This window comes from Dermochelys coriacea, chromosome 5, assembly GCF_009764565.3.
Source record: "Dermochelys coriacea isolate rDerCor1 chromosome 5, rDerCor1.pri.v4, whole genome shotgun sequence".
In the NCBI taxonomy this organism is placed as follows: domain Eukaryota; kingdom Metazoa; phylum Chordata; order Testudines; family Dermochelyidae; genus Dermochelys; species Dermochelys coriacea.
In genome coordinates this window covers 61,863,691-61,885,507 of record NC_050072.1, presented here as the reverse complement: position 1 = coordinate 61,885,507, position 21,817 = coordinate 61,863,691, and the positions used below count along the sequence as shown (strand labels likewise).

Below are 21,817 nucleotides of genomic sequence, written 5' to 3'. Positions count from 1 at the left end.
ATACAATCACTAGGAATCAGGGAAATCACTAGTTAATATGATCTTAGTATCCAGACTTAACTCATATTACATACCTCTCCACCTTAACATCTAAATATCCAGAAACATTCAGACTCAGACACTCAGCTCCCCGGAGAGCTCCATTTCAAATCCAAAATATAACCAACTACGGTGCACACATGTAGTTCCTCATAATTGCACTCAAACCCTCATATTTAACTGAGACTTTAAGATCTATCCCCTACAGACGTGTGCAATGGTCTGTAACGTGTTAGTTACTTTTTCATGAAAAAGTAACTATCTTCAAAACTCATCTTTTCTCTAGGACATTTGGGGAGTGCTTGGAGGAGACTAAATTGGAGGGGTTAGTATGAGATGTTTACGTGCCTTTTGGAGGGGGATTTCATTATGTGTGTGGGGTGATTTGTGGTTCTAATGTTGGCAAGTGTGTATTATCTTTTCGTGTGGGAAGAGAAGTCTGTTAACTTTTTTTTTTTTTTAAATTAAGGGAGGACATCCAGGCGTAGATCATTTTATTATTTATTTCTATTTATTAAATTAGCCAATAATGATAATGAGCAAACTATGTAGTTGCAATCCAGCTAGTAGGCAGCAGCACTGACAGTAGTTGATTGTACAGCTCTGATTTCAAAATAAACAAATAAATAAATAAAATGGTGAATTGTCTAGCTGGCTTCTCAAAACAGTTTATTTTTATAGGAGGCCCAAAACTGTAATAGCAGGTGCATTATAGGTCCAGATTCGGGGTTTCTTTTGGATAAAGCTATACATAGAAGCTTTCAAAGCAGTTTCTTGAATTGTTTGGCTTCCTCTACAGCTGTCAGCTTGTTACTCACAACCATTAAAATTCACTAATTTCACTCCTACAGCCGCCTGAAACCTAAGCAGAGGAAAAAAATGAATTATGATCATTCTCTTTGAATGTGTCAAATGATATTGTGCTTAACACATTAAATAAAAAGTTGTCAGGACCACAAAAAGAATCTATTCTACATTAATGAAAAATAATAATTTAACTGAGAAAAGCATGGCTAGTTTAGCTTTTCACAGTGTGATGAGTTCTTTAAAGTGTATGACTCTCTTTGACTTAACTTTGTCGTTCTAGTTAACAATAAAATACCCCCTTACTGGCCCCTTCATAACTCCTGGACTTCTGTGTTGCAGTATTACGAGCTCACAATTTTAATTTATTATTGTTTATTTCTTAATGCCTCAGCTATTTAAACTGTGATTTATGTAAAAATCTCAGCTTTATAATTAAAAAGAAAATACAAGTTTCTAGCCTTCGTGTTTGTGGAGATGACTGAAAACATAACCTAAGTGCTCAAAACCTAGAAGGCAAACAGTCCTGCCCCACAATTTATAATTCCATGATTTTCTTTTAATGTCAGTCTTGTGATTTGCAGGTTGCGATGAGTCATGATTTTTGAATATTTTGAGTTGGCAATATTTATTTTATGCTAATATGCTTGCTTCAGAAGCAGATTTGTTATGGAAATTAAGAACAGGAGGCTAATAGAGGACTGGCCTGCTAAAAAATGTGCAGAAGTGAGAAAAATAATAAGGTGCATGAGACATGGTACCTATCTACCATGAGATCAACCAGCAAAAAGAGGAGGACTTGTGGCACCTTAGAGACTAAAATTTATTTGAGCATAAGCTTTCATAGATACTAAGGTCAGAAGGGACCATTCTGATAATCTAGTCCGACCTCCTGCACAACACAGGCCACAGAATCTCACCCACCCACTCCTATGAAAAACTTCACCTATGTCTGAGCTATTGAAGTCCTCAAATCGTGGTTTAAAGACTTCTAGGAGCAGAGAATCCTCCCTCAAGTGACCCGTGCCCCATGCTACAGAGGAAGGCGAAAAGCCTCTCCAATCTGCCCTGGAGGAAAATTCCTTCCCGACCCCAAATATGGTGATCAGCTAAACCCTGAGCATACGGGCAAGATTCACCAGCCAGATACTACAGAAAATTCTTTCCTGGGTAACTCAGATCCCATCCATCTAATATCCCATCTCAGGGGATTAGTCCTATTTACCCTGAATATTTAAAGATCAATTACTTGCCAAAAATCACATTATCCCATCATACCATCTCCTCCATAAATGTATCGAGTAGAATCTTAAAACCAGAAAGATCTTTTGCCCCCACTGCTTCCCTTGGAAGGCTATTCCAAAACTTCACTCCTCTGATGGTTAGAAACCTTCATCTAATTTCAAGTCTAAACTTCCTGGTGGCCAGTTTATACCCATTTGTTCTTGTGTCCACATTGGTGCCAAGCTCAAATAATTCCTCTTCCTCTCCTGTATTTATCCCTCTGATATATTTACAGAGAGCAATCATATCTCCCCTCAACCTTCCTTTAGTTATGCTAAACAAGCCTAGCTCCTTAAGTCTCCTTTCATAAGACAAGTTTTCCATTCCTCGGATCATCCTAGTAGCCCTTCTCTGTACCTGCTCCAGTTTGAATTCATCCTTTTTAAACATGGGAGACCAGAACTGCACACGGTATTCTAGGTGAGGTCTCACCAGTTCCTTGTATAATGGTACTAAAACCTCCTTATCCCTACTGGAAATGCCTCTCCTGATGCATCCCAAAACCGCATTAGCTTTTTTCACAGCCATATCACATTGGCAGCTCATAGTCATCCTATGATCAACTAATACTCCAAGGTCCTTCTCCTCTTCTGTTACTTCTAATTGACGCGTCCCCAACTTATAACTAAAATTCTTGTTATTAATCCCTAAATGCATAACCTTACACTTCTCACTATTAAATTTCATCCTATTACTATTACTCCAGTTTACAAGGTCATCCAGATCCTCCTGTATAATATCCCGATCCTTCTCTGAATTGGCAATACCTCCCAGCTTTGTATCATCTGCAAACTTTATTAGCACACTCCCACTTTTTTTGCCGAGGTCAGTAATAAAAAGATTATATAGGATTGGTCCCAAAACTGATCCCTGAGGAACTCCACTGGTAACCTCCCTCCAACCTGACAGTTCGCCTTTCAGTAGGACCCGTTGCAGTCTCCCCTTTAACCAATTCCTTATCCACCTTTTGATATTGATCCCCATCTTCTCCAATTTAACTAATAATTCCCCATGTGGCACGATATCAAACATCTTACTGAAATCTAGGTAAATTAGATCCACTGTGTTTCCTTTATCTAAAAAATCTGTTACTTTTTCAAAAAAGGAGATCAGGTTGGTTTGGCACGATCTACCTTTTGTAAAACCATGTTGTATTTTGTCACATTTACCATTGACTTCAATGTCCTTAACTAATTTCTCCTTCAAAATTTTTTCCAGGACCTTGCATACTACAGATGTCTAACTGGCCTGTAGTTACCCAGATCACTTTTTTTTCCCTTTCTTAAAAATAGGAACTATATTAGCAATTCTCCAACCATTCAGTACAACTCCTGAGTTTACAGATTCATTAAAAATTCTTGCTAATGTGTTTGCAATTTCAGGTGCCAATTCCTTTAATATTCTTGGATGAAGATTATCTGGGCCCCCCGATTTAGTCCCATTAAGCTGTTTCAGTTTCGCTTCTACCTCAGATATGGTAATATCTACCTCCATATCCTCATTCCCATTTGTCATGCTACCATTATCCCTAAGATCCTCTTTAGCCTTATTAAAGACTGAGGCAAAGTATTTGTTTAGATATTGGGCCATGCCTAGATTATCTTTAACCTCCACTCCATCCTCAGTGTTTAGCGGCCCCTCTTCTTCTTTCTTAGTTTTCTTCTTATTTATATGGCTGTAGAACCTTTTACTGTTGGTTTTAATTCCCTTTGCAAGGTCCAACTCTACTCGACTTTTAGCCCGTCTCACTTTATCCCTACATGTTCTGACCTCAATAAGGGAGCTTTCCTTGCTGATCCCTCCCATCTTCCAAGCCCTGTATACTTTCTGCTTCTTCTTAATCACCTCTCTAAGATGCTTGCTCATCCAGCTTGGTTTACAACTTCTGCCTATGAATTTTTTCCCCTTTCTTGGGATACAGGCTTCCGATAGCTTCTGCAGCTTTGATTTAAAGTAATCCCAGGCCTCCTTTACCTTTAGATCCATAAATTCTTCAGTCCAATCCACTTCCCTAATTAATTTTCTTAATTTTTGAAAGTCAGCCCTTTTGAAATCAAAAACTCTAGTTGCAGATTTATTTTTTGTTAATCCTTCCGTTTAGTTTGAACTGAATTAGCTCATGATCACTTGAGCCAAGATTATCCCCTACAACCATTTCTTCTGAGTCCTCGCTACTCACCAAAATTAAATCTAAAATGGTATCCCCTCTAGTCGGTTCAGCAACTACTTGATGAAGGAATCCATCAGCTATCTCATCTAGAAAAATCTGAGCCGTATTATTATTATTAGCACTGGTCCTCCAGTCTATATCTGGGAAGTTAGTCTCCCATGATCAAGCAGTTTCCATTAGTATTTACTTGATTAAAGACATTAAAAAGGGCTCTATCCATATCCAAATTAGATCCTGGAGGTCTATAGCACACCCCAAGCACTATGGTAGGAGAGGCTCTACTAGTTATCTTCCCCAATGTAATTTTTGCCCAGACAGACTGTCTTATCCATTGCATCGCTTCTTATTTCTTTACATTCTACCTCATCATTGATATACAATGCTACTCCACCACCTTTACCTTTTTCTGTCTTTCCTAAAGAGCACATACCCTTCAATACCTGTAGTCCAGTGATGACTACTATTCCACCATGTTTCTGTTATCCCTATAATATCTGGTTTCATTTCCTGCACCACTAGCTCTAGTTCCTCCATTTTGTTACCTAGGCTCCTCGCATTGGTGTACAAAGATCTTAGTTTTTGCTGTTTGACCTCGCTCACATTTTGTACCCTATTAGGCACAGTCATTCTACAGCCAGTATAACCTATTAGACTAGTATCCACACTACCCTCGCTCCTTATATACATTCTCCTACCCACGGCTGTATCCTTTCTTACTTCGTCTTCTTCCCTCTCAATGCTAAAATCTGGCGTGGAGTTTACCTGGACATCGCCCAACCATCTCCCCCAAATTCCTAGTTTGAAGCTCTCTATCAGTTGTGCCAGCCTCCATCCTAGAAGTCTATTTCCTTCCCTACTCAGATCAAGTCCATCCCGAGAGAACTGCCCTCTGTCCATGAATGCCTCCCAGTGGCCATACATCCCAAAGCCCTCCTTATAGCACCACTTTCTAAGCCATCTGTTGACAGTCATAATCTTGTCACACCTTTGTTGCCCTTCTCTAGGAACAAGCAGGATCCCACTAAAGATCACCTGAGCCTCAATTTCCTTAAGCGTCTTCCCCAGCCTAGCATAGTCTCCCTTAATACTTTCCAGCGAGAATCTAGCCGTATCATTTGTTCCCACATGAAGGATAATTAGGGGATTCTTTCCCGCTTCCTTTAGGATCCTTTTTAACCTCAGGTCTACATCCCATATCTTAGCACCCGGAAGACAGCACACCCTTCTATTCTCTGGATCAGCTCTAGTTACAGGCCTGTCTATTCTTCTCAATAAAGAGTCCCCTATCACATAGACCTGCCTTTTCCTGGTGACAGTGCTATTCTCCAGTCTCTCCCCTGTTCCCTCTGGCTGCAAGTTCTTTCCATTCCTATTTTTCCTTATAATCCTCTTCAACCCATCCTGTATTCCCCTGGGGCTCATATTTGGTGTAGTCTCCCTTGACTCTTCCCCTTTTCCTATAGGGCTAGCCTCTCTTCTCTTCTTCCTTGCCCTTCCACCTTCAGCAACTACCTGCTGAGCCCCTTCTTCATTTTCCAACTCTGCAAACCTGTTCCTAAGCTCTATTTCTCCTCCACTAGCCCGTCTTTTCCTCTGCCTTGTTCTTTTAGTCACATGCTTCCACTGACCACTTTCCTCACCCAGTCTCCCCTCAAAATTCCCCAGCCCTGCTTCCATTTGTAAGTCTGAGCTTTTCCCTTCAGATACCTCATGTCTTTGCTCCATCATCTGCTCAAAGCCTTTCCTAAACTCAACGAGACTTTCCACCTGCATCTCCAAACCTCGGATCTTTTCCTCCATCAGCTCTATCAGACAGCATTTCATGCAGAAAAAACTCTTACCAGGTCCCCCTTCCAGGATCATGTACATACCACAGCTTCCACATCCAGTCATCCTCATTGTGTCTTCCACTACAGGAGTCATTCCCACAGCTGCCTCTGTATCCATCATAGTCTTCCCACCTAAATCCTGTTAATCTGGGAAACAGGAGCCACACCAAAAAGAGCACCCCCCACAGCAAAAACAAACCCCAAACAAGCACCACAATACAAACTCCTCTTTTTACAGCTTTGTTTGCTAGCTCTCGTGCCACTGCAGCTGTCTGTGCTGCTGTCTGATTGGCTGGCTACCTTTATAGGACCCCTAGTCAGAAAAGCCCCACCCCCTAATCAGGGCTCAGCTTCTCTCCCAGCGACAAAGCCCCTACAAGCCTCTAAACACACACACAAATACAAATACTACAAGTACAAAACCAAATACAAATACGTTCTCCTCCAACAGAACTCCCACTCAAACTCCCCTGTTTAGAGCTCTGTTTGCTAGCTTCTGTGCTGCTGTAGCTACAGCTCACTTCAACAGACTAACACAGCTGCTACTCTGAAACCTAGCAAAGAGAGGTCATCAGTAGAACTGGCTGGGAAACAAAATTTTCATTTCCATGAAAAGTTTAGAATTTTTATCAGTAACTTTAGTAGCCTGAATTGGGATAAAAACCAAAACCTTTTTATTTTTTTCCCACAAAATTTTTCTTGGTACTGAAATTCCATGATTTTGTTTTGGAAACACCAAAACATTCTCACAGCAGAAATGGGTTGGTATTTCCAAAAAATATACTAGCTGGGAGCCTTAGCTCTGTACTGAGGAGCAGGGGCTGGGCAGAAAGTGGTGTTTCAAGTTGTTGAGAGCCAAGTAATTTTATTTAATTTAAAAAATTACTAAAAATTACACTAGAGAAACAAAGCATGGACCAAATGTTAATAACTCTCTCTCCATGACATTTCAGGGATATGGCTCCCAACTGTTTTAGTCACAAGTGGTTCTTTGCCTGCCTTGGGGAATGCTATGATTTAAAAACAAGGAAAATAATTAGTTACAATTAGTATGATTAATTTTTTTTCCTTAACACAAACAATGGTTACTTTAGTTACAGCCTCTTCTGTATACATCTCTGTAGGAAGCGTTCAACAGAGGTTACATATATTTTAGAAAAATATTCAATAAATTGCTATGATGGAGAATCCTCCACCACCACATTTTGGTAAAATATTCCAAGGGTTAATTACTCTCACTTAAAAATTTACATCTTATTCCATTCTGAATTTTTCTAGCTTTCACTTCCTGCTGTTGGATCATGTTATATCTTTCTTTGCTAGACTGGAGAGAGGGTCTATCAAGATAACCAAAGTACCTTATTCCCAAAACTCAGAGAGTCTTGTTTTAGTGTATTATATCACCATTTTAGGATTGGTGAATCTTGTTTGGTAAATCATGGTTAACCTAGACAGTTTACAAATGGGCAAAGTAATCTTAACTAAATCCTATGAAACAGAAGAGGGTTTTGGTTTTTTTTAAATCAGCTATTTAAAAGAAGTTATTGAAGGAGTGGTCCTGAAACAAGCAATTAATGACTATTGGGAATCCTAAATCCCAGTTAAATTGAGAAACAGTGGAATTTATCAAGGCTAGCTGATGGTTCGTCTTCAGCAATACACGGTCTAATCACTTTAATGTTCAACAGTTCTTCGAGAGATGTCCCTGTGGGTGCTCCACTTCAGTCAAAGTGTGTCTTTGATCGGAGATTTCTACAGCAGTACCCCTACAGGCCACACAGGCGCTCTGCCTGCCTCACAAGCTGTCAGTGTTTGAGTAGCGCAAAAAACAAAACAAAAACCTCGGCTACGGATATGTCCGGCTCCCCCGGCTTCAAGAGATGTGCCTCCTGCAACAAGGCCATCCCTATCTCAGATGGTCATTCACAGTGTGTACGTTGTTTGGAGGACTCTCATGTACCCCAAAACTGCGTCCACTGTAATAAGCTTAAAGTGCGAACCCGCAAGAACAGGGATCTCAGACTGAAACTGCTCCTCTTAGAAAACTCCCTCAGACCTTCGTCTGACCCTGGCCAGCAAAGCTCTTTAAAACCCTCAAGGGAGAAAGGTAAAACAAAGAAACGGCCAGCTTCCTACCCTGCTCCTCAGGGCCGCTCCTCAGCAAAAAATTAGTCTCAGTTGACTTCCACCTCACCAGTGTTCGCAGCTCCACGGCTCAGCACTTTTAACTCTGCAGGCACCTCAGGCACCGACTGTCAGTTGGCTGCTCAGCTGCCTGGTGCCAGGGCGCAGGGCTTTCAGTTGCCCTCCTCCTACAACTCTTCCTCAGCAACCTTTGACAGCATGGGGCCGAGTGCTGTCACGGTGACGAGACTCAAGCAGAGATCACGGCACCGCTGTTTGATCTTGTGGAGCTGCTTTCTCACCCGCCGCAGCCGATGCTCCTGGCACTGAGCCACCTCATGTCGCCTGCCTGCCCGACAGTGCCCATGTCGGGGGCACCTACTCCTGTAGCACAGTATTTACCCCCAGTGCAACCTTCGGTGCAGCAGCTGCCTCCACAGATTGCCTGCACCAACGGCAGCTGCACCAGCTCCACTTCGGTTAACCCTTACTCCTCTCCTGCCTTATTATTTGACACCTGGAGTCACTGCACCGCCTCAGTTTTTACATCCAGGGGATTTAAGAGTGTCATATACCCCTCAGTCTCTGCTACTCGGCACCGATTTATCACGAGGACTTTCAGCACCCTATCTGCGGTACTCCCCTACCACTCCAAGCCTCTCAAGTGGAGAAGAGGAGGAGGAGGAAGGGGACGATGACTATATATATATATATATATATATATATATATATATATATATATATATATATATATATATATATATATATATATATATATATATAATGTTTTCTTCACAATATTCCTCCTAGGTTTGCTTACCTACAAGTGGGAAACACACTATACCACACTCCTCCTATCCTAGTGGCTACCCACACTGGTATGGCAACCCCTGGATGGGACCACCTACCCCCTTTCCTGGGTAATGGCCACACTGGGGTCCATGGAACTACAGCACAGCACAATCGAGTGTTCATTGTGCTGCCCGTAGAAAAGCTGTCAGGCGCTCCCCTATGCTTTCTCACATGGATAGGCAGATAAGACCTGAAGCAGCCTCACTGCCTGCACAGGACATCGCTCCCCATCCTACAGTGATAGCACCACAGGAGGCCACAGTGCCGCCACCACCTCCCACTACTGATGAGCTCATTCGCTTTCAGGAATTATTTAAAAGGGTAACCGATGAACTCAAGATTACCCTGGAGGAGGTACCAGAAACCCACCACAAACTCACTGACATATTACAAGCTACCACCTCATCAAAAATAGCCCTACCAATTAATGGGGCCATCATGCTAAAATTATCTGGCAGACCCACAATAAACCCCACTAGCAAGAGACTGAACTGCAAATATTTTGTCCTGTTGAAGGGTTTGGAGTTGCTATTTACTCACCCATCACCCAATTTGCTAGTGGTCGAGGTGGCCAAACAGAAAAATAAGCACCAACCTTTCCTATTTACCCCGTCTGACAAGGAGAACAGGAGATTGGACTCCTTTGGGCGCAAAGTGTATTCATCTTCCGCATTTCAGAGTAGCAGCCATGTTATTCTGTATCTGCAAAAAGAAAAGGAGTACTTGTGGCACCTTAGAGACTAACAAATTTAGTTGAGCATAAGCTTTCGTGAGCTACAGCTCACTTCATCAGATGCATGCAGTGGTTGCGCTACATTGATGACATCTTCATCATCTGGACCCATGGAAAAAAAGCCCTTGAGGAATTCCACATGATTTCAACAATTTCCATCCCACCATCAACCTCAGCCTGGACCAGTCCACACAAGAGATCCACTTCCTGGACACTACCATGCTAATAAGCGATGGTCCCATAAACACCACCCTATATCGGAAACCTACTGACCGCTATTCCTACCTACATGCCTCTAGCTGTCATCCAGATCATACCACACGATCCATTGTCTACAGCCAAGCTCTACGATACAACCTCATTTGCTCCAACCGCTCAGACAGAGACAAACACCTACAAGATCTCTATCAAGTGTTCTTACAATTACAATACCCACCTGCTGAAGTGAAGAAACAGTTTGACAGAGCCAGACGAGTACCCAGAAGTTACCTACTACAGGACAGGCCCAACAAAGAAAATAACAGAACGCCACTAGCCATCACCTTCAGCCCCCAACTAAAACCTCTCCAGCGCATCATCAAGGATCTACAACCTATCCTGAAGGACGACCCATCGCTCTCACAGACTCTGGGAGACAGGCCAGTCCTTGCTTACAGACAGCCCCCCAACCTGAAGCAAATACTCACCAGCAACCACACAATAGAACCACTAACCCAGGAACTTATCCTTGTAACAAAGCCCATTGCCAACTGTGTCCACCTATCTATTCAGAGGACACCATCATAGGGCCTAATCACATCAGCCACGCTGTCAGAGGCTCATTCACCTGCACATCTACCAATGTGTGATATGCCATCATGTGCCAGCAGTGCCCTCTGCCATGTATATTGGCCAAACCGGACAGTCTCTACGTAAAAGACTAAATGAACGCAAATCAGACGTCAAGAATTATAACATTCAAAAACCAGTCCGAGAACACTTCAGTCTCTTTGGTCACTCGATTACAGACCTAAAAGTTGCAATATTACAAAAAAAAAAACCCTTCAAAAACAGACTCCAATGAGAGACTGCTGAATTGGAATTAATTTGCAAACTGGACACCATGAATTTAGGCTTGAATAAAGACTGGGAGTGGATGTGTCATTACACAAAGTAAAACTATTTTCCCATGTTTGTTTTTCCCCCCTACTGTTCCTCACATATTCTTGTCAACTGCTGGAAATGGGCCATGTTGATTATCTACAAAAGGTTTTTTTTTCTCTCCTGCAGGTAATAGCTCACCTTACCTGATCACTCTCGTTACAGTGTGTATGGTAACACCCATTGTTTCATGTTCTCTGTGTATATAAAATCTCCCCACTGTATTTTCCACTGCATGCATCTGATGAAGTAAGCTGTAGCTCACGAAAGCTTATGCTCAAATAAATTTGTTAGTCTCTAAAGTGCCACAAGTACTCCTTATCTTCCACTTTGCAATTTTGAATAGCGAATTACGCGGTGCTCTTAGCAAAATATGACCACAAAAATTATGCTAAAGTAATGCAATTTATTGATGATGTGTTGGAAGACAAACAACAACCATTCAAAGCAGTGGTGTTCTAGGGCCAATTGATCTCCTGCACAGCTCTTCAGGCTGCTCTTGATGCTGCGGATGCAGCTACCATATCCACGGCTACAGCCATTGTCCTGCAGTGTGCCATATGGTTTACTTCTTCCTCCTTTCCCAAGGAGATACAGAGCACTGTCGAGGATCTTCCCTTCGATGGAGTCAAGGTCTTCACCTCTACAACCAATGAGGTCCTCCATTCCATGAAAGAATCATGTGCCACACTCAGATCTTTAGGTATCCAGCCACCTGCCACAAAAAAAGAGGCGGTACAGATATCAGCCATACCAATGGCCACACTACCATGCTTTTTGTGCAAAATCAACATTTCAGACAATATGATATGCAGCAACAACAATGCCATAGACCCAGAACCCAATGACTTTGCCCTCCACAAACAACAGCGACCCATCCTCCTGCCTCTAACGAACAAATTTGAAGCCTTGGTCGAGGGTATAGAAAACCTCCCACCCTCTTCAGTGTCAGTTTCAACCATCCATTTCTTTGGACCCCGTCTGCACCCGTTTCTTGCAAATTGGGAAGCTATCACTATGGACAGATGGGTCCTGGAAATTATAAGATCAGGTTATCCCATCCCCTTCCTCTCCATACCCCCCCAACCCACTCTCCCAGCCTGTTCCTCTTCAGGGACCCCTCTGACGAACAGTTGCTCTGTCAAGAGGTACAACACCTCATACAACTAGGAGTTATAGAGCGGGTATCAGCTCAACACAGAGGAAAAGGGTTTTACTCCCACTACTTCTTGACAGAAAATAAAAATGGCGGATGGTGCCCTATCCTCGACCTTCAACATCTAAACAAGTTCGTGAAGAAACAGAAATTCTGGATGGTTACTCTACCAATGATAATTTCGACGCTGGAGCTGGGAGATTGGTTTTCAGCCCTCGACCTCCAAGATGCATATTTCCATGTCACTATTCACCCTGCCCATCGACGTTTTTTCAGATTTGTCGTGGGAATGGAACACTACCAATACAGGATCCTGCCATTTGGCCTATCCACTGCCCCATGTGTCTTTTTTCCAAAGTGGTAGCTGTAGTAATAGCACATCTCAGAAAGAAAGGGGTCCTCATTTTTCTTTACCTGGACGATTGTCTCCTCAAATCCCCCACTCACTTGGAGGTGATCAGAGTGACTTCTGCAACTGTGCACTGCTTCCGCACCCTGGGTCTGCAAATAAACAGAAACAAATCTACCTCACGACCTACCCAACAAATAAACTTCATCGGGGCACACCTCAACTCCACCACGGGTCTTACCTCTCTTCCCCAGGACAGATTCCACACAATGGGTACCCTAATTACCCAGATACATGCCAGCCCGCAGGTTACAGTCTGAGATTATCTGCAGCTGTTAGGGCACATGGTCGCTTCCACATTCGTGGTCCCAACTGCCTGCCTGTACATGCGATGCCTTCAGGGGTGGCTAGCTATGGGATACAAACCAACTATCCGCAGAGTAAACAAATTGCTAACTATGCCTCTGAAAGTCAAGAATCCACTCCTCTGGTTGACCTCTCCTATCAACATCTGTGCGGCGATTCCCTTCTGACAAGAACCCCCTTCACTGACCATCACTACAGATGTATCGCTCACAGGATGGGGAGCTCACATGGGTCACCTCACCACTCAGGGCCTCTGGTTCTCTACGGAAACCAAGCTTCATATAAATCTACTAGAGCTCCGAGCTGTTCGCAATGCCTGCCTCCATTTCCTTCCCATTATCAAAAACTGCAGAATTCGGATCATGACAGACAACATCATATGCATGTTATATGTGAACAGACGGGGGAGCCCGATCCCACTCCCTCTGCACAGAGGGCGGTAAAACTATGGAATTGGTGCCTTCAACACAATATTCATATCTCCACCTCATACCTGCCTGGTTCTCAGAACACCACCACAGACAAGTTCAGTCGATCCTTCCCCATACAGCACAAGTGGGAACTCGATGATGCCATCCTAGCCACCATTTTCCAGACCTGGGGTTATCCCCAACTAGATCTATTTGCCACGGCAATAAACAAAAAATGCCAGACGTTCTGCTCCAGAGCCTACCTGGGGAAACGCTCTCAAGGAGACTCCTTCATGCTCCCATGGACCGACACTCTCATGTATGCATTTCCACCAATACCTTTGAACATAGTAATACAGAAGATAAGAACGTACAGATCCAACATCATTCTAATAGCTCCATCATGGTCCAGACAACCATGGTATACCTTCCTCGTATGGATGTCTGTCAAGCTACTGATTCTCCTTCTCCCCCTCTCCCCCGCCCAGCAACCTCCTATCACAATGCAGGGACCAGCTATTTCACCCTCATGTACAGAGACTCCACCTGAGGGCCTGGCTAATCAGTGCTCTTCTGATGAGGAGTTAGCATGTTCTGAACAAGTGTGGACAGTCCTACTACACAGCAGGACACACACCATGCGCAGTACTTAATTACATAAATGGAAGAGGTTCACATCTTGGTGTGTGGCCAAACAGACCTCCCCAGTTTCTGCCCCACTCTCACTGATACTGGATTACCTGCTAGACCTTAAAACATCAGGTCTCTCTGCAAGTTCCCTCAAAGTCCACCTCATGATAATCACCACATTTCGCCATAAGATTGACAATACTACGGTCTTTGCCCATCCAGTAACCAAAAGGTTCCTGAAGTGCATCCAAACATATTATCAAGACGTAAAACCACCTGCTGCACCCTGGGACCTCCACCTAGTTCTCAGAGCCCTGATGGATAAACCCTTTGAGCCAATGGCTACCTGCTTCCTTCTCCACCTATCCATTAAGACCACCTTCCTGATAGCAATCATGTCTGCCAGATCAGTAGGAGAAATGGGAGCACTCATGGTGGAACATCTGTATACCACATTCTTCCTAAGGTCACGCTCCGCACACACCTGAAGTTCCTGCCTAAGATGCACTCTTCCTTTCACCTCAATGAGCCAATACACTACCACCATTTTCCCCCAAAATCCCACGCTAATGCTTTAGAAACAACAATGCATCTTTTCATTGGCTCAGCTCCTTTGTAGTATTGTCTTGTTAGCAGTTTCTGCTCATGAATAGGCCATCTGCTACTACATGTGCAGTAGGGTTGTAATTTTTCCTCAACTTTATGGCCATACTGTCTTTGTGGCAGGAAATTCTCATAATATATTTACAGTTAGAGTTCTGTCTGTCTTTTATGTGCCTTTGTCACCAAAAGAAAATGATGCATTTTAAAAATGTGCAGACCTTTGATCTATACATGTTAAATTTAAAATAAACAAGAACATAAATATTCTGATCTTGTTATATTCCAATCATAGATAACGCTAGGGACAGAAACGACTTCTTGGAGCATCCAAATACAGGCCAATCTTAGGCCTGGTCCATCTAAAAATTAGATGGACCTAGCTATATTGCTCAGCACTGTGAAAAAATGTGTTCCCTGAGAACCATAGTTAGGTAAACCTAATCCCTGGTGTAGACACAACTAGGTTGACAGAAGAATTCTTCCATGAACCTAGCTACTGCCTCTGAGAGGAGGATTCCCTGCATTGACACACAATCCCCTTCTGTGAAGGTAGGAAGCGTCTACCCTACGGCGCTAAGTGGCACAGCTGCAGCACCGTAGCTGTGCTGCTATAGCAAAGATGTGGCCTTCGCCATTGTGTGTTTTCACATTAGTGTAGAACTCCAGAACAATACCGTATTTACATTGAAATATATCAAATAAAAAGTATGTAAATTGTATTGCAAGTCATTGTTTAAAAGTAGTAAGGATGTTCATTTTGTTTCAGCACTTAAGAATAGTTTTAATAGTTTTAAAAGTGTGGGTGAATTTACTGTCAGTCTGGCCTTCCAGTTTTGTGAGATGCCGAAAAGGTATTTCTGAGGCTCTTGTTTGATTTATTATGCACTGCAATTTTGTGGAGGAATTACTTTATATTCCATTAAAGTTATTGCCTCATAAATTGCTTATTGGCTGTATGGCTGCTTTAGTCAAGCAGAAAGGTCACATCAGAATGGAATAATTGAAATAGAACAAATAAATATACATTTTATTAAAACGTCAAATTACTCAAACCACTCAAATTAATGACTACCACACTTGAGAAAGAGAAGGTTGACTAACTTTGAGTGCTGTTAGAGAGATAAATGTGTGGTTGCTATGGAAGCTGGCATTGTGATGTTTAGGTATCAATCACATTGTAGGAAGGGTTTTGGCAAGTAGCCATGCTCGTGACTCCTCACCCATCTCCACCTGTTACTTGGCCTTCTCACTTTCCTGCTTTACCCTACCCCGCTGACCTAAAATCCTAGAAATACAGGAAGGGACCTCAGTAGGTCATCTAGTCCAGTTCCCTCCACTGAGTCAAGATTAAGTATCATTTAGACCATCCCTGACAGGTGTTTGTCTCTGCACCTTAAACTGAAGTGTGAATGGCATGGTGAATGGACAGCTAGCTAATTCATATCAAAGCAGGTATAAAACCTAACTTTAGAATGATCCATCTTAGATATCAGGGTTTTTCTGCAAACTAGGACATCTGATCACTCTGTATAATTTTCTTCAATATGTGGCTGTTTGATTTTTTTTTCTTCTCGATTTAGGGTGGTTGGGGAGGGGAGGATTAATTTTTTCCCTCTTCAAGCCTTCTCCCATTGATGTATGCCGGCCATCATCTTTCCATCTTGTGAGACTTGAAATGAGACTCTCTTCAGAATCCATTATTATTGCTATTCAAGAGAGTCATGGTTGAGATGCATGGGTCATTAGGGACTTAAATATAGTTAGGCGCCTAACTTCTGTCCTGGAAAACTGGATTCTTTCTCTTCCTCTGTCACAGAGTTCCTATGTAATGCTAGGCAAGTCACTAAATCCAGTCTTTTCACAGGTGGTCACTAAGTTTGTATTCCTAATTTTCTGGGTGCCCAACTAGAGATACCTGGGTTCTGATTTTCAGTGGGAGCTGTCAGTACTCAGTATTTCTGAAGTCAGTTGGAGCTGGGCTTTGCATTTTTACAACACGTTACACAGCCAAAGTATTCTAACAAATTGAGTATCAAAAGTAGTGGACAGTTTTGGCAATTTGGTCTTAATCTCTATGCTTTAGCTCCCCATCCGTAAAATGGGGATAATGATGCCCCGCTATATCACAGATTTATTGTGAAAATTAAATCTGACATGTGGTTAAAAAGGGTTAAGCATCCTGCAGAATAAATGACTGAAATTCAACCCTTAGGGACATTTTGGTAGATAATGTTTGTGGTTTTGTAAAAAGAAAAGGAGTACTTGTGGCACCTTAGAGACTAACATTTATTAGAGCATAAGCTTTCGTGAGCTACAGCTCACTTCATCGGATGCATTTGGTGGAAAAAACAGAGGAGAGATTTATATACACACACACACACAGAGAACATGAAACAATGGGTTTATCATACACACTGTAAGGAGAGTGATCACTTAAGATAAGCCATCACCCACAGCAGGGGGGGGGAAAGGAGGAAAACCTTCCATGGTGACAAGCAGGTAGGCTAATTCCAGCAGTTAACAAGAATATCAGAGGAACAGTGGGGGGTGGGGTGGGGGGGAGAAATACCATGGGGAAATAGTTTTACTTTGTGTAATGACTCATCCATTCCCAGTCTCTATTCAAGCCTAAGTTAATTGTATCCAGTTTGCAAATTAATTCCAATTCAGCAGTCTCTCGTTGGAGTCTGTTTTTGAAGCTTTTTTGTTGAAGGATAGCCACTCTTAGGTCTGTGATCGAGTGACCAGAGAGATTGAAGTGTTCTCCAACTGGTTTTTGAATGTTATAATTCTTGACGTCTGATTTGTGTCCATTCATTCTTTTACGTAGAGACTGTCCAGTTTGGCCAATGTACATGGCAGAGGGGCATTGCTGGCACATGATGGCATATATCACATTGGTAGATGCGCAGGTGAACGAGCCTCTGATAGTGTGGCTGATGTGATTAGGCCCTATGATGGTATCCCCTGAATAGATATGTGGACAGAGTTGGCAACGGGCTTTGTTGCAAGGATAGGTTCCTGGGTTAGTGGTTCTGTTGTGTGGTGTGTGGTTGCTGGTGAGTATTTGCTTCAGATTGGGGGGCTGTCTGTAAGCAAGGACTGGTCTATCTCCCAAGATCTGAGAGAGTGATGGCTCGTCCTTCAGGATAGGTTGTAGATCCTTGATGATGCGTTGGAGAGGTTTTAGTTGGGGGCTGAAGGTGATGGCTAGTGGCGTTCTGTTGTTTTCTTTGTTGGGCCTGTCCTGTAGTAGGTGACTTCTGGGTACTCTTCTGGCTCTGTCAATCTGTTTCTTCACTTCAGCAGGTGGGTATTGTAGTTGTAGGAATGCATGATAGAGATCTTGTAGGTGTTTGTCTCTGTCTGAGGGGTTGGAGCAAATGCGGTTATATCGTAGCGCTTGGCTGTAGACAATGGATCGAGTGGTATGATCTGGATGAAAGCTAGAGGCATGTAGGTAGGAATAGCGGTCAGTAGGTTTCCGATATAGGGTGGTGTTTATGTGACCATCGCTTATTAGCACCGTAGTGTCCAGGAAGTGGATCTCTTGTGTGGACGCGTCCAGGCTGAGGTTGATGGTGGGATGGAAATTGTTGAAATCATGGTGGAATTCCTCAAGAGCTTCTTTTCCATGGGTCCAGATGATGAAGATGTCATCAATGTAGCGCAAGTAGAGTAGGGGCATTAGGGGACGAGAGCTGCTGGATTGGAAACATTATACTATAAGGAGGAGCAAATGTAATGTAGATAAATTGGGTTTATATTATTACAAACTGAGTTTTTGGTCCATTAAATACTTACATATATGGTTACCTTAATGCACTTGAATAGTCCCAGTTGGATTACTTGTGTGCATGAAGGTAAGCATGCATGTGTTTGCAGGACTGGGACCTGAAAAAGTTAGAATACTTGTTCAATATTCTATTTTATTTAAAAAAAAAAAACTCACACTTTCAAAAATTAATGCCAAAAATGTGATTTATTTCAAATTACTGATTCAAATATGGAGTTCTTTGAGTGCTAGTCTATATGCACATTCTACAGCTGGTGAGTGCACGTCCAGTGCACCTATGTCTGAGAACTTTCTAGTCTGCATGCATCCATCAGGGCAGCTCAAGAACCCTTCCTGTCCTTGTGCATTCTGCTAAGGGTCTACAGGGCAGCACCGCCCTACTGCACCCAAGTTCCTTCTCTACCACCTGTGACACATCTTGGAACAACTGTCCTTGGATTAACATCCACGTCAGCATTTTATAACTAGTTAGCAGTGGTAGTTAGTCAGCGCAGCTTAGGAGACACCACTGGGAAAAGGGCTCCTCTTCCCCTGATCACCAGTTGCCATGGTTGAGTATTGCAAGTCCCTTGGCTTCAGGAACTACCCATCCTGCAAGGCAGTTATGCCTTTTTAACAATGGAAACACAAGGTGTTTGTTCTGCCTCGGTGATGGGCATGCCCTGGAGAGCTGTGAAATCTTCTGGTCCTACTCTCTCAAAGTGCTTGAGAGAAGCATGCCTGAGGATTTCTCAGAGAAGGTAATGTGGTCAGTCTCCAACCCTGGGTTTCAGGTGTCTAAGCCTTTGGAGGGATGGAGGTTGTTAAAATCTGCCCCGGCATTGACTCTGAAACTGTCTGGAAGGTCACTCAGGCCTATGACTACCTCATCTGGGAAGCACAGAGACACATTTGATTTGAAGCCCAAGTCTTCAAAGGAGAAGAGGTGGATATCGCCTTCCCCGATCTAACTTTGAAGGTGCATAAGACCATGAGGCTGTCAGACATTAAGAATGTTTCAAAATGTAGGAAAAGTTCCCTGAGCATTGACGCCAGCTGAATGGATATGGCAGAAATAGAGGGCATCATGTCAGTACTGGTGTCCTTGGTACTGAGGCAGTTGGAACTAGCATCAGCTCATGCAGTACCTGGTGGAAGTCTGACTTTGGTACCAGCCATCCTGTTGCCTTTGGCACTGGTAACCTGAACGGTTGCTGCTGCACTGACTGATAGGGGCTCTCGCACTCTGGGCTACTTCACCAAGACTGGTGCCTTCACAGCTATTGGAGGTGCATTGGCCTCCTGATGCCTTCCAGATTCCTAGATCTGGCAGTGTCAATGTTTCTAGCACCCAGTCAGAACCTTCCTAGCCCTATGAGTTGAGCATCACCGCTCCCGGAGCACTGTGCTCTCTGATCCGCTGATGTTCAGGAGAACCAGCAGCTGTCCCCAGTCAGATCCTAAGGAGGTGGTATAATTCCATATCAATGAGGACATGCACCCACCTACTTTCTTCACAAAGCCTCATGCTGGGAGAGCATAGCAGAAGTTGCATACACTGGATGTATGCAGAGCCATGTTGTTCTACCTTGATATGACACAATCCTTTGGGAAGTCTCCCAGGCTGTTTCTGGCTTACACAGAGAGAATCAAGGGGCAGACCATGTCTTCACAGGATATCAAATTGGATCGCTCAAAAAATCAAGACTGGTTACCAACTAGTGGCCAAACAGGCGCCTGGCAGTATATTGTCCCACTCCACCAGGGTACAGTCTACCTCAGCAGCCTTGCTAACCAACCTGACAATGCAGAACATTTACAAGGTCTTCTCCTAGTAATGGCATCTTCCCAGGACTAACCTATCATTTGGGGAGATGCAAAGGAAGCAAGCAGGAAGAAAGAAGTAAAACAAACAAAACACTTAAACTTGGTGAACTAGAATTTATTGATGCTTCCTAGCAGATTTGATGTGGAATAGGGATCTGCAGATATTGAATAAATTTGCACAAATACATCAGAAAAGAAAGCTGTGAAAATTAGCAGCCTTTCCTAAGGTTAGTAAATGAAGTTACGATGACTAGCTGTTAATTGCCTCTTTACTGACTATTTTCAGAAAGTGGATCTTACTTGGAAATTCATTTTTCTATGCACTGAAATATGCAAGGTCTAGGGTAGTGGGAAGTAGGTGGTGTGAGTGAGAATGGGGTAGGGAAGAGTGGAGATGGAAAGAAGCCGATTTATATCTGAAAGGGAAAGAGTCAAATGGGAGACAGAGCTTGGATGCTGTCGGGAAAGTAAGGTGGAAGTAAGTGTGTTTTTGTGTTTCTAGGGGACTGGTTGGATGAATATGGGTTGAGGCAGGATAGAAAAGGGAACTCAGGAGGCCTTGGTAATGATCTTAGGGTTCATTAAATAACAAACCAGTGAATTAGAAAGGAATAAAACAAACGGGAGAGTATACCTACTGAACTGCGGCACACAGCCATGTGGTGTTCCCAACCTCCACCTCCAAGGCACATCTCCAAATTCCCACACTCACAACACAGTCACTTATGTGGGAGCGCCTCCAAATCACAATCTCTCTAGGCTGCCTCTGAGATCAGGCAGTTAGGAGAAAGGGTTGAGGAGCTAAGATGTGGTGGTAGGAGACCGAGTCTCCTGAACACCAGGAGTGACAGCCATAAAAGGGTTGCAGCACTGATGGGGTATTATATCCCTTTGATTTGAGACCTTGGTTGGTGCCACTCTGACTAATAGTTTATGTAATGAAAAATGCAGTTTTGGCTGACCCAAAACTATTCGTGAATTTGATATGAATAATTTCAGTTATTCACAAAATAACCAGATGAGGAGGAAGAAGTAGGTGCTGGTGATGCTGTTGCCCTTTCCTTACCTTTGCAACCTTTAGCCCAGCGGTTAGGGATGTAGGAGAACTAGGTTCAAATCTCTACTCTGGAACAGACTCAAAATGGACTTTTTCAATTCCAGTGAAAATTCCAAAAAATTTCACATTTGGTTCAACCCAAACAAAAAAAAATTGTTTTTAAACTGCTACTGGACCAAAAAATCAGTTATTCATCCAGCTCTAGTTGGGTGCCCTTTGAGTAGTCCTTTTGCCTTGAGTAGTCCTTGCTTCTAAAGTGAAATTAAAAGATTAATGGTCTCTTTGTGACTATTGTAGCTGTTACAAGAGTCTGTTAATAAGGTTTTCTAGCATCCTTAGATAGCAGTTTTAATTCTGCTGACTCTTTTGCCTTCTGTAGGAAGTTTAGTTTAAATTTCAGTTGGGAAGCGAATTCAGAATTCTTCATCAGCATAATGTTTAATCTCAAATGTGTGGGGTTTTTTCATGTGTTACATCAGGTAGAAGGAAGAATGAAATATATATCTGTCACTGTCCCCAGTATGATATGCAAATATTGCCACTTTTTTGATTCATACTAGTAAAGTGGAGATTAGAAGAATGTCTGGCCTGGGAAAAGAATAGTGCTTCCCCACAAGATGTAAGAGTCTTTATTTTCAGAATACCAAAAGTCCTCTTCTTTTATATCAT

At 42.9% G+C, this 21,817-nt stretch overlaps 1 protein-coding gene across 3 annotated transcripts in view; it reads left to right on the top strand.

The window, feature by feature from the left end:
* Positions 1–21,817, top strand: part of MCTP1 (multiple C2 and transmembrane domain containing 1) — a 456,544-nt gene that overhangs the window by 81,653 nt on the left and 353,074 nt on the right. The window lies entirely within an intron of this gene.